This window comes from Schistocerca serialis, chromosome 5 (genome assembly GCF_023864345.2).
Source record: "Schistocerca serialis cubense isolate TAMUIC-IGC-003099 chromosome 5, iqSchSeri2.2, whole genome shotgun sequence".
In the NCBI taxonomy this organism is placed as follows: domain Eukaryota; kingdom Metazoa; phylum Arthropoda; class Insecta; order Orthoptera; family Acrididae; genus Schistocerca; species Schistocerca serialis.
The window spans coordinates 391,702,007-391,715,788 of NC_064642.1; the positions used below are offsets into that span (position 1 = coordinate 391,702,007).

The window sequence follows — 13,782 nt, forward strand, 5'->3', positions numbered from 1 at the left end:
ACTCATTTATTCGTTTGAAGTGAACTAATTGTGAACAGAACAGCGGTAAAACAAAGCCTGTATATCACAGGTTAGAAAAATAAATTTGAAACGGGAACAGCTGTTTACAGCGCTGCCAACAGATTATTTAAAGAGACATACGCCCATACAAAAACAATTGCAGTCGTTGGTTGGATTTTTTTGCTCAACGTTGGCCTGTCTAGAGAGTTACAGAAACGACAATAATAGAAAAGTGGCTAATGACGAGTTACGTCCCTTGAAAAAAAAAAGTCGACTCTTATTTTGTCGGCCCCTCTGCCGCGGAGGTAATGTTCCGAAGTGATTTTCTGAGGTCAGTAGCTGTGAATCCTGAGTAACTGACCAAATTATTTCTCGAGAGTGTAAGATCAACAAGAATCGAAATCGCGTACCCATGAGCCAGCGTGGAAGTCTGTTTAGGCTCTTTCCAGTTTTATGTGCGTGTTGCCTTCAAGAGAGCGTTTCCGTGCACGGTAAGTGAAGCTCATACATCAGATCGCGGAGTCAATTGCTAGACAGACAGTGGTGGTTTCACTGAACGAGGTGAACTTGTCGACGTGTAATAGAATTCAGTAAATTATATTTGTTTCCATAGATATTTGAGGGTGATGTTTTATGTGACTTTGAGCAGTATTACTTTTTTGCTGTCGTGCTGATTATCGCAAGGAGGTGGTAACAGCGAGTAGGAGCCGATGTATTTAACTGTTAGGAACCGGTGTATTGAACTGTTGGCAGTGACCTTGTTCCAATCTTTTGATCGGATTTCGGAATGTTTCCTGAAACTCGTTAGATAGCTACAGGGCTTTTGTTTATTGGTTTTGGAGTTCTGAGAAGCTTAAGCGCGTCTCGTGAGTCAAAGTTAGGCCGGCGTAAATTAACTGGTCGTGTAGCACAGCAAGGAATTAATCTGGATCAGACAGTAAACGTTTCTGACCAAATCCAATAAGCAGTGAGTCACGTAGTTTTCTCTCGCTTGCCGCATGTCGCCATGTGTCAATGCTTGCCTCGGTCGCAAGGACGTTTTAGCGCGTGGCACGGCAACTCCGAGACACGGACTGAAGGAACATTTTATTATTCTTCATCATCCAGAGAACGTAACTAATATTTCGCACTTATGAGCCGTAAGGAACGGGTTGAAGAGGATGCGCTACACTGGTGAGTAAAACATAAGGACGAAAGCAACTTTCGCATGATACGTCACCAACAAGTAAAAAAAGCTCGATGAAACTTAGACGATACATGCAAAGAACTGCTACAGTGTCGTACAGTAGGTGAGTGAAATAAATTTATAATGAGACGAATAAAAATGACACTTTTATTCATAGACAACAATAACAGTAAAGTCAAGAGATGGTTCAAATGGGTGTAAGCACTATCGGACTTAACACCTGAGGTCATCAGTCCCCTATACTTAGAACTACTTAAACCTAACTAACTAAGGACATTAGAGAAAGCCATGCCTGAGGCAGGATTCGAACCTGCGTCTGTAGCAGCAGCACGGTTCCTAACTGAAGCGCCTAGACCCGCTCGGCCACAGTGGTCGGCAGTAAAGTCGCCAGTATTCATGATCACTCCTGGACTGACAAGGCATGGCTCTGACTAGGGAGCGATTATCGCGGGCAGCAATGCGTGTTCTTGGAATGTGCTCCCATGCTGGCCACAACGTTGATAAAGAGTTTTTGCGGTATGGGGTTACATTCCTGTACTAGTACAGTTGACAACTGCAGGATGGTCGGTGGTGCACGTGGACTTGCGGCAATATGTCTCCCCAACTCAACCCACACGTACCAGGCGGCCGCGCTGGTCTAGCGGTTCGTGCCTCAGTCCGGAACCGCGCGACTGCTACGGTCGCAGGTTCGAATCCTGCCTCGGGCATGGATGTGTGTGATGTCCTTAGGTTAGTTAGGTTTAAGTAGTTCTAAGTTCTAGGGGACTGATGACAAGAGATGTTAAGTCCCATAGTGCTCAGAGCCATTTGAACCACACGTACCACATGGTATCCAAGTGGGCGAACGGCCAGCTTAGTCCTCTCGTTCCACGAGCTCCATCATCCGCACGATTCGATACAGTCGTGCATTGTCATCCGTAACTATGAAGTCAGAGCCGACTGCGCCTTTGAATAGAAGCACATGGGGGAAGGAGTACAGGATCGCAGTGACACTGACGGGTGAGCGTACCTTGTTTACAGACTTGAACTCAGTACGCTCATGCAGCATTATGCCTCCCCACCCTACAAACCTGGACCACCAAAACATACGTATTTAACAACGCTGGACATGCCAATATATGTCGAGCGGTGGGATCATGTAAAGCTTTTGGGGACATTGCCGAACGCGATAGTTTATCTGGCCCGATCGTTATAGTGTACTGACTGCTACACCTTCGAATATCTTTGAGCACATTACACTCATTGGTAGACGTCATTGTCATCCTGTACTCCTTCCCCAAGTGCGTCTTTTCACGAGTGCATTCGGCCCTGATTTCATTTTTATCTACATCTACATCTAGATGGATATTCTGCAAATCACATCTAAGTGCCTGGCTGAGGGTTCATCGTAGCACCTTCACAATTCTCTTTTATTCCAATCTCGTATAGCGCGAGGTAAGAAAGAACATCACGAGCTGTGATTTCCCCTATTTTATCGTGATGATCGTTTCTTCCTATGTAGGTCGTCGTCAAGAAAATATTTTCGCATTGTGATGAGAAAGTTGGCGATTGGAGTTTCGTGAGAAGACTCCGTCGCAACGAAGAACGCCTTTCTTTTAATCATGGCCAGCCCAAATCCTGTATCATTTCTGTGACAATATCTCCCATATTTCGCGATAATACAAAACTTGATCCCCTTCTTTGAACTTATTCGATGTATTCCGTTATTTCTATATGGTAAGGATCCCACACCGCGTAGCCGTATTTTAAAAGAGGACGAACAAGCGTAGTTTAGGCAGTCTCCTTTGTAGATCTTTTACATTTTCCAAGGGTCCTGCCAACAAAACGCAGTCTTTAGTTATCCTTCCACACAACATTTTCTATGTGTTACTTCCCATTTAAGTTGTTCGTAATTGTAAAACCTAGGTATTTACTTCAATTTACGGCTTTTAGATTTGGTTGACTTATTGTGTAACCAAAGTTTAATGAATTCCTTTTAGCACTCTTGGGGATGGCCTCACACTTTTCTTTATTTGGGGTCAACTACCAATTTTCGCACTATTCAGATATCTTATCTAACTCGTTTTGCAATTTGTTTTGATCTTCTGATGACTTTATTAGTCGATAAACGACAGCTTCATCTGCAAACAACCTAAGATGAATGAAAAGGCGCGACCGAATAGAACAGCGCAGATGGAAGAGGTCTTGAAACAAGAGGACAGTCGGCGAATGGACTAGGCTGCCCAGTCCCGCGACTTCAGTACCATGGAGCACTCCGTCTTCAGGCCACAAGTGGCCCATCGGGACCATCCGACCGCCGTGTCATCCTCAGCTGAGGATGCTGATAGGAGGGGCGTGTGGTCAGCACACCGCTCTCCCAGTCGTTATGAAGGTTTTCTTTGACCGGAGCCGCTACTATTCGGTCGAGTAGCTCCTCAATTGGCATCACGAGGCTGAGGGCACACCGAAAAATGGCAACGGCACATGGCGGCTCGGATGGTCACCCATCCAAGTGCCGGCCACGCCCCACAGCGCTTAACTTCGGTGATCTCACGGGAACCGGTGTATCCACTGTGGCAAGGCCGTTGCCTGCGGGATGCGTTGGAGAGACATATTGCAGCGTGCCAACATGCAGCAATGACCATCCTGTTGTTTTCAGCAGCGCCGGTGCAGCAATGAAACGTGCTACCAATAGAAATATTTACGAACACTGTTGACATCATGGGATCGCCTTGCAGCGCAATCATTGCAAGCTGGGGTAATCGCTCAACCTATTAAGAACCGTGTTCCGCATTTTATCAATCGTGGTGACTTCATTGTAGTTCTTCTTTTTGAATAAAAGTGTTTCACTTACCTTATATACTAAACAATAGCAGTTCTTTGTGTGTATGGTCAAAGTATCATAGAGAACAAAATAACCAATGAAGGACGGAGCAAGGAAGTCGTCAAAAGCAGACTAGCACTTACGAAAAGGGTATTCCTGGCTAAGGGAAGTCTAGTAGTATCAAACATAGGTCCTCATTTGAGGAAGAATTCCTGAGAATGTACCTCAGGAGTACAGCATTCTTTGGTAGTGAAACATGGACTGCGGGGAAACCGAAACACAAGAAAATTGCAGCATTTGAGATGTGGCGCTATAAAAGAATGTTGAAAATTAGGTGGACTGACAAGGTATGAGGAGGTTCTGCGCGTTATCGGAGAGGAAAGGGACATGTGGAAAACACTGACAAGGAGAAGGGACAGGTTGATAGGCCATCTGCTAAGACATCAGGGAATGACTTCCATGGTCCTAGAGGGAGCTGCAGAGGGCAAAAACTGTAGAGAGAGACAGAGATTGGAATACATCTAGCAAATAATTGAGGACGTAGGTTGCAAGTTTGCAAGTGCTACTCTGAGAAAAAGAGGTTGGTAAAGGAGAGAAATTCGTGGCGGGCCGCATCAAACCAGTCAGAAGACTCATGACAAAAAAAAGCACTTGACAGAGACATATCATGCGAAAGTTACTTTCGTCCTTAAGTTTTGCACACTAATGCATCTGACCACAAGCAGCTCTCTCGACCTGAGTTGGTGTTTCTCAAAATTTGTCAATAAGGCCCTCCTTTGCCCTGTGTTACGATACTGTTTTTTTTTTTTTTGTATACATTTGTCCCAGTCCCGAAATGGGCAATAACCATTGGATTTCAGGTACAGCTAACACTATTTCGATCACCGTTTCTGCACTGGTTGCGTATCACTGCAGTGGAAGTATACACTTAACAACATAATTATGTATGAGAGTTGTCGAAAATACATAGTGACACGTGCTATTTACGTCAGAGGTGACGGTAGACTACGATTTTCTTTTGAGACAAACAATAGTAAAAGGCCTTACCATCTAGAGACATCTGGTTACATATTGAATGTCAACTAACACGGGAGTTAGGAGAAGTTCGTCGCATTCAGTGCTCTGAATCAAACCGATGCTAGCTACACTCATGCTACTTGGCGGTGCATTAAATACAGAATTTTCTCCAAGTTACCGAAACTACACTACTAGCTCTTGACAACAGATAACTATTACCGATGAGCCAAGTTTTCCGTTTCACGGGACGAATGGACGTCGATGAGACCTGGGTGAAAAGTTGGCTAACAGCTTTGCAGTGAATGCTATAAGAACATAAAATGGAGGGGCCACATAACGGAGTGTATAATATTTTTGTGACGTTTTTAATGAACATTAATCTTTGCGGAAGGCACTATTCGCCTATTTGAGTACAATACTACCCTCGTAATTACATTGGTGAGAGTATGAGGCTCCATCTTACCTGTAGAGGTCGGAATTTATCAGAAAAACAATGCACCATATCTATGGCTAGCACCGACCCAGACCATCTGTAAGTGCATGATGAAGCCGGAAATTTACTTCCCTGGCGCCTTCTTCCCTAAACTTTAATTCAACTGTAAATTTTTGCCACCACCTCGCTGTGTGAGCAACCCTCCACGCACCCGCTAACATCTATCAGAGGAAGCATGACTGAAGATAAACACGAAATCGATGAGCACATACCTGAGACCTTGCAGATCGCATAGGTACAATAAACGGTCTTTACTCTGCATAAACATGGGGGATGGTGACCTGTCAGAACGAAAATGTAACGTGACTGGAATTTCCGATGCTGATGTAACAATTATTTAAAATTACTGCAAAGGTTTTTTCTCTGTATAGAATGAATGTCAATGGCCGGTAGTGACAGCTGTATAAATGAAACAATAGGCGTAATATGTGCTCTGCGTTTTTACCGTGTAAGTTAAATTAAATTCACTGTCATGAAATGGATTGACTCGATGGGTCTGAACTGAATGAAATGAAATGACGCATTGTCAGTGAAGTACACTCGGAAGTGCTGAACGTAAATGCAATCCAAATTTGGTGACTAAATAAAATTATCGCCTGATCTCTACTCGAAACCCAATTTCCTGCTTATCGCAAGTAGTCGCTTTAACCATTGTAGGCCTCCATCCATACCTTAAAGATTCTCCATTACCTGTCTTCTCGAACTGGTTTTATTGTGATATGTTTTGTCAGCTGAAGCGCTTACTCAAATTGTTGAAATTAAGAAACTTTAGAATTGTTAATAAAAAATAGGGCAGTGAAAAAAAACAGTCTTTGCTTTATTGAAATAGGGCATTGGATGCTATCTCACAGTACTGTTGTCGACGGGACGTTAAACACTCACCACCACCACCATCACAGTACTAAATAATTACGAAATAAATCGAAATAAGTTGCTTGTTCCTAATAGTTAAATCACCTTCAGCAACGTTATCCATCTTCCGTCATTACATGGAGCAAAAGAAAAGACAAAAAAGACCTTTAGTACGATATATCTCACTCGAGTAATTACTTTCACTCGAATAATTACTTTCTCCTTAAAATAATTTTTTATCTTACTATAGTAAATTTTGTTGTGCTTCAATCTTGTTTGTATCTCATTGAATCTGTCTTGTAAATCTACTATTAAGAATGCTTGAAATTTTCTTTGTATTTGTGTCTTGAACGGTTTTGTGGTGCTCCATAGTGAGAAAATACTAGTAGTTATCTAGATTTATTTGGTCTCGTTTATTGATAATGTGCTACTTATAATTCGCTACTAGCCAGTAGACTGCATCCGTGGAAAATATTTCCGAGAACAAAACGTTTTCCATCGTGTATACGTTTCTCGTGGTTCTTGCTACGCTGTCTTGTTTCTGCCTTGTCCATCGCTAGGTTTTTCGTTTCTCGCAGAACAGTAAGGGCTGGTGTATTTGTACGAGACTTTACAACCTTCTTGTTGTTATGTTTTCTTTGGCGGCATGTTAACTGCAGATTTATTCCATAGAAAAAGACCGAAAGTGCCGACGGATGAACACCTGCGCCGATAGGAAGTTTTTTGCTCTGCGACTGTATCTCTTCCAAGATGTGTTTTGACAGGGATTTGCCTATATCTCAGCGATAACAACCCACCTTTCATCGAAGTCATTTATACAACGGGATTTCCCCTTTCGTGGCCGTAGAATGATTCCCCACTAACCTTCGCTCCACTTACGAGGGCTGTCCAGAGAGTAAGGTCCGATCGATCGCGAAATGGAAGCCACACTGAAAATCAAAAACGTTTTATTTGCAACAATTAGCTACATCTTCCAGCTACTTCTCTGCATAGATGCCGCTCCGTCTGAGACATTTGACGTAGCGTTGTACCAGCTTTCTGATACTTTCGTCACAGGAGGCAGCTGCCTCTGCTTTCTGCATATTGTCTAAATTGATCTGCTGCATGTTTTCTGTGCCAAAATGTTGTCTTCATAGCCAGCGTTTCATGGGAGCAGAGACAAAAAGCAGAGGAAGCCAAGTTCTGGCTGTGTGTAGAGTGACCAAGCACTTAACTTAGAAAACGCTGCATAAGCGTCCTCATTGCCCCTGCAATTGTCATGAAGGAGAAAGTGCATGACAGTTACGTTGTGTGGGCTGCATGAAATCAGGAGAAATCTCTCAAAGGTCTTCGTACTTGGCGGGAGACACTATTGTTCTGAGCATCTTTACGTGCTCACTATGCGCTCAGAAAAGAAAAGAGCAACGAGACGAGATCGACGAGCATACTAGAGACACTGGCCAACTCATCTGTGCAAAGTTTTATTGGGTTCTCATTGTGGCTTCCATTTCGCGACCGATTGGACCTTAATTTCCGAATAGCCCTCGTATATGCAGTGGGTGGACAAAAATATGGGAAAACATAACCATGGCTAATAAGATGTAGGAAAACCGTTGGCGTTTAAAGCAGCTTCCAGTCGTCTCGAAATGAACAAATACAGGCCCCATATGGTTTTCTAGGGAATGTCATACTATTCTTGCTGCAAAATCGTGGCATGTCCAGGTAACGATAATGGAGACAAAGGGAAATCAAGTATCTTTCCTCCAAAGTAGGCCACAAAGTCTTAATGATATTGAGCTCCGGTGACTGTAGTGGCCAGGGGAGATGCAGCAATTCATCCTCGTGCTCGCAAAACAAATTCTGGACGATGCGAGAAGTGTTAATAGGGGCCGTGCCATCTTGTAACACATCATCTCCATTGTGAAGGAAATATTGTACCACGGGATACACCTCGCCAGCCAAAATTGTCGTATAGTCCTTGGGAGTAAAACAGACTTACGGAGTAGCTGTGGGGCCCATGGTATTTCGCGATATGACTGCCCAAAATGTCACCGATTCCCCGAATTGTTTCGCTGTTTGGATGTAAACTTTCATTCATTTCTCAATAGTCTAGGTTTCATGGCTTGGGCAACACCTTGGCGTGTTGCGGGCACTGGCCTCGCTGATGAGTAGTTTTAGAATTTCAGCGCTGCGCTCCAATTCCCTGCTTATGTAGCTCTCATCGTGTTGTTTCGGCGCTGATAGAGTTCGTGAGTGCAACATTCAGTAATGGGGTGAGTTTTGCAGCTGCGTTGTTCTTACTTTTCGTCACGATCCTCTTGTATGACCGTCTGCCACGATCACTCGAGACACTCATTCGTCCGCGTTGTGACTTCGTGGGTCACGTTTTCCCGCTTCACCTGTACGTGTAAATCTTTCTTCTATTTTTTTTTTATTTGGTTTCAGTCAGAGCCTGTTTCACCAAACACAATTTTTCACAAAATGGCACAAACAATATACTGGTCTGACTTCATTACGAAATATCAAATGTAATAGATCGAAACAAGTAATCAACAAGATACAGTAGTCATACTGCACCATTACAATAAAAGCAGATAAATTTTAGCCAAAGACTCAATTATATGTTTACGTAATGAAACATAAGAAAAGATCCTCAAATTTTAAAGTTTCGTTTTACAGCGGCGGGTGAAATTGAAAACACATCTGGCAACGGACCGGTTCATGGAATAAACACGGAAAGTATTTGTGTTGGAACGAACATATCGGTATGAAATGTTGGTCACAGGACCTTCACGTACATTTCAATGTGTCGATGATTGTCGTTTTTCTGCAAAATTCTGCAAACGTGCTCTACATACCACTGCCGATGTCATTGTAGAAGCCAAATGCAATGCAGATATCTTAACTACAAATGCAAGTGACAGCATTCAATGAAATGCTCAAAGCAGTATGAATGACTACAAAACGCACAGTGAACGAATGCAAGTTGATCACATGTCATTATTGCACAATCTTTTACGTAAGTGCTGAACGCCACGTCAGGGACACTTTGAAGTTGTCCACAGGATCACCAGCATCGTAGCCAGTGCTCTGCCACGCGTTACGAAGCTTTGGTCCGTATACTTCCACAGATAACTGATTGCAAATGACAGAATGCATTTCGTGATAAAGAATGTGTCATGTACTTTTGACTGCATGTTCCTAATCCGTAGTTTAAGGAAGTCTGTTATTCTCTTGGCACATATTTTACGTTTCCTGAACAAATACGCTTATAGAGGTTCGGCAAAGATGATAATTGTAAGTGGAATAGTTTTTAAAACTACAACTTTTCCCCCAGAGGCTTCTAGTTGTACTTGTTCATCCTTGCGTCCAGACCAGAAGTCACGAAGTGCTAGTGACATTGTAGGCAATTGTGGATTCAAAACACAAACAACAAATGTCTTCGGACGTTCTTTCGTCGTCTTCCAACTCACACTTACCATTCACGAAGACATTTGGAGGGCTGCCGTTTTTCTATTGCCCCTGACACACGGGTCCTAACTTTGCATTTGGTTCTTGGAAGCGTGTATAGAGTTTGAGGAAACTGGATTTTTTTTTTTTTTAATTTCTTTCGCCCCAGTTGCATTCATTTAAAACTCAGTTGTAATGGTTACCGCTTTCGGGCTGACACACGCATTTTCAAACCACACACAAAAAAATTACGAAGTACGTGTCATACAATACTGTGTACAAAGTCTTCTGTCCACGTAATAGGTAACCATAAGCTTATAGACGTACCTTCCTACTAACCGTAATTATTCATAAAATATGTCGCCAGAAGGCATAGCAAAGAATACAGTGAGCGACAAACCTCTGTAGGCGTCGCTCTCATACACACGTGGCTGCCTATTAGTATTCTATGATGCTCCCGCAAGCATTGTCTTTTTATTGAAAACTTTTTGAAAGTAAAGAAATATGAAATTTACTTCATAGAAAATTCTGACAACTTTGTTTTACAAGGTAACGCGGCAACCAAATAAAAATATCAATTTTACGTTACGTGAAATTATAACAATTTTTGTTTTGCAGCCGGCCGTTGTGGCCGAGCTATTCTAAGCCCTTCAGTCTGGAACCGCGTGACCGTTACGGTCGCAGGTTCGAATCCTCCCTCAGGCATGGATGTGTGTGATGTCCTTAGGTTGGTTAGGTTTAAGTAGCTATAAGTTCTAGGTGACTGATGGCCTCAGATGTTAAGGCCCACAGTACTCAGAGCCATTTTTTTTTCTTTTTTGTTTTGCAAAATAGCATAGCGTCCAAACATTACATACAAAGCCAGGAGGCGACGATATGGTGGGCATTATTGTATATAACACTTTATTTTTGTAGCAGAGTATAGTACCAAGCATTACTACCTTTCATATCAATGCTAAAAGCAAAAAGAGAGAAATGTACCATCTAATGATACACTGAAGCGCCAAAGAAACTGGTATAGGCATGCATATTCAAAAACAGAAATATATAAACAGACAGAATACCGCGCTGCAGTCGGCAGCGCCTATAGACAATAAGGGTCTGACGCAGTTGGTTAGGTCGGTTAATGCTGCTACAATGGCACGTTATCAAGATCCAAGTGAGTTGGAACGTGGTGCTACACGCGGCGTACGAGGGATGGGGCACAGCATCTCCTAGGTAACGATGAAGTGGAGTCTTTCCCGTACTACCATTTCACGAATGTACCGTGGATATCAGGAAACCGGTAAAACATCACCGACATGGCAGCTGCCGGAAAAAGATCCTGTAAGAACGGGACCAACGACGACTGTAGAGAAACATTCAACGTGACAGAATTGCTACCTTCCGGAAATTGCTGCAGATTTCAATGCTGAGCCGTCAACAAGCGTTAGCGTGTGAACCATTCAACGAAATATCATCGGTATGGGTTCAAAATGGTTCACATGGTTCTGAGCACTATGGGACTTAACATCTGAGGTCATCAGTCCCCTAGAACTTAGAACTACTTAAACCTAACTAACCTAAGAACATCACACACATCCGTGCCCTAGGCAAGATTCGAACCTGCGACCGTAGCGGTCGTGCGGTTCCAGACTGAATCGCCTAAAACCGCTCGACCACACTGGCCGGCCATCGCTATGGCCTTTCAGAGCAGAAGGACCACTCGTGTACCCTTGATGACTGCACGGCACAAAACTTTACGCATCACCTGGGCCCGTCAACACCGACACTGGACTGTTGATGACTCTAAACTTGTTGCCTGGTCGGACGATGCTCGTTTCAAATTGTATCGAGCGGACGAACGTGTGCAGGTATGGAGACAGCCTCATGAATCCACAGCATTACATGTCACCAGGGGACTGTTCAAGCTGCTGGAGTCTCTGTAATGATGTGGGGCGTGTGCGGTTGGAGTGATGGGGGACCCCTGATACGTCTAGATACATTTCTGACATTTATGTAAGAATCCTGTCTACGAATCTCAGATCGCACTATTCGCAACTGGACAGAATTAGGTGGAGGATAGCCAATGTTAGTTTATTGCAAACACTTTACGTTCTTATGTGTCTGCTGGTCGTCTTGTATCTTATTTACTTTACATGATCACAATAACTGTTTTACACTATAATTTGGTTTCTCAAGACTAGAATTTATCCTTTTAGCAGATGCACAGCTCATCCTCCATCAGTTAATTGTTCATGTGTTATGTGTTTACTAAATGTCGATCGGAGGAAATATTTAATCTGCGTCATCAAGGCACGAGACTGAATATATGATTAACCATACATTAATTGCAGCAATACACTGGATATGTTTATACGTGCAGAATACTCTTATTGAGGAACAATTAGTGCTTTCTGTAATTTACGTTCTAAATATTTGCTACGGGGGGGGGGGGGGGGGGGGGGTAAGGTATGAGTGACATGGCCACCTGTTAAGAGACAGTGTTTTGAGAAATTCGATTGGGTAATTAATAAACTGTTAGATCTACTTCGTTTGCATATTTCAAAACTACACAGTAGATACATTAATGAAAATATACAGATAAGGCGAACGACTTGAGGAGTGTTAGAGTGTGTGTATGTGAGGCTATGGATGTGTGTATAGGTGTATGTGTATCTGCGTTTTACCTGATGTAATTGGTAATAACTACCAAGTTGAAGTTAATGTAGCAGGCAGGAAGAGCTCCACTCACAATCGTCTAGCATTCACCAATAAAAGAATCGTTGCTGCAGTGGAAACTTTCTCTTTCCTTACAAACTATTTTATGCATGAAGTGAGAATACGCGACAACCAGTAAGTGCCTGTTAAGCCAGAGATAACGTACAAACTAAGAAACAGGCCCGAAGGCATTGCGCATGCGCTGTCGCCTCGGCTAGTGTGCAACGGAAGGCAGCCGGCGGAGTCTACTGACGTCATGAAAAATGCATGGCACCCAGCGACTACGGGTAAATTTCCTTGAGGCTCCTTAGTGAGGAGGGTGTTATAACCAGCCTTCTAAACTCCCTGAATATTCATACCGGAGGTCGAACACCCGCCCGAGTCGCAGCCGCCGCAGACGGAGGCCGGCCGCCCCCGCTAAGCTCCTCGTTAAAAGCGCAGCCTCACACCACACCACACCACACCACAGCGTGTACGCCGCCCTTCTGTTCCTCTTCTTCCATTTGGCGTCGCCTCTGTGGCACATTTAATATCTGAAGTCGAATAAACCAGATTACAAGACAAGGCTTCTTTCAGCGAACGGGGTATTGTTCTTTAACAGTACTGATAAATATCGCCACATCTTAGCTGTATCTTATTTATCACTGCGAAATAGCTACCGAGCTTATTTTGAAAAAGAATTATAGGCGAGACACAAAATTTTTGCTGTTTTCCTATTTGGTTGGTTTGTGTAGTTTTGGGGCAGGGGACCAAACTGCGAGGTCATCGGTCTCATCGGATTAGGGAAGGATGGGTTAAGAAGTCGGCCGTGCCCTTTTCCAAAGGAACCATCCCGGCATTTGCCTGAAGAGATTTTAGAGAAATCACGGAAAACCTATATCAGGATGGCCGGACACGGGATTGAACTGTCGTCCTGCAGAAAGCGAGTCGAGTGTGCTAATCACTGCGCCACCTCGCTCGATCTGTTTTCCTATTACTGGATGTATATACAGTGTAACTGTACACATTTTTTCGTAGGGAGGACGCAGCATGGATGGCGAGTCATCGACAGGAGTAACTCTAGTAGTGTCCCAAGGAAGTACATTGTGAACCTTGCTGCTCAGGTAACAAATTAGTGACTTAGCTGGCTACATTGATAGGTACAACAGATAATTAGCTGGCGTTAAAGTTGTGTCCACAATAAAGCGCCTCTCTCTCTCTCTCTCTCTCTCTCAAATAACTGTTCGGCTCGGTACCGACTGACAGAGTTGCTGGAGGTCTTACTGAGAGATGTAGTAGATTAGATCATCAAAATGCTGAGCG

The 13,782-nt window shown here is 43.4% G+C and overlaps 1 pseudogene; it reads right to left on the bottom strand.

The window, feature by feature from the left end:
* Positions 1–3,637: 3,637 nt before the first annotated feature.
* On the bottom strand, positions 3,638–3,755 carry LOC126482551 (5S ribosomal RNA; annotated as a pseudogene).
* Positions 3,756–13,782: the final 10,027 nt, after the last annotated feature.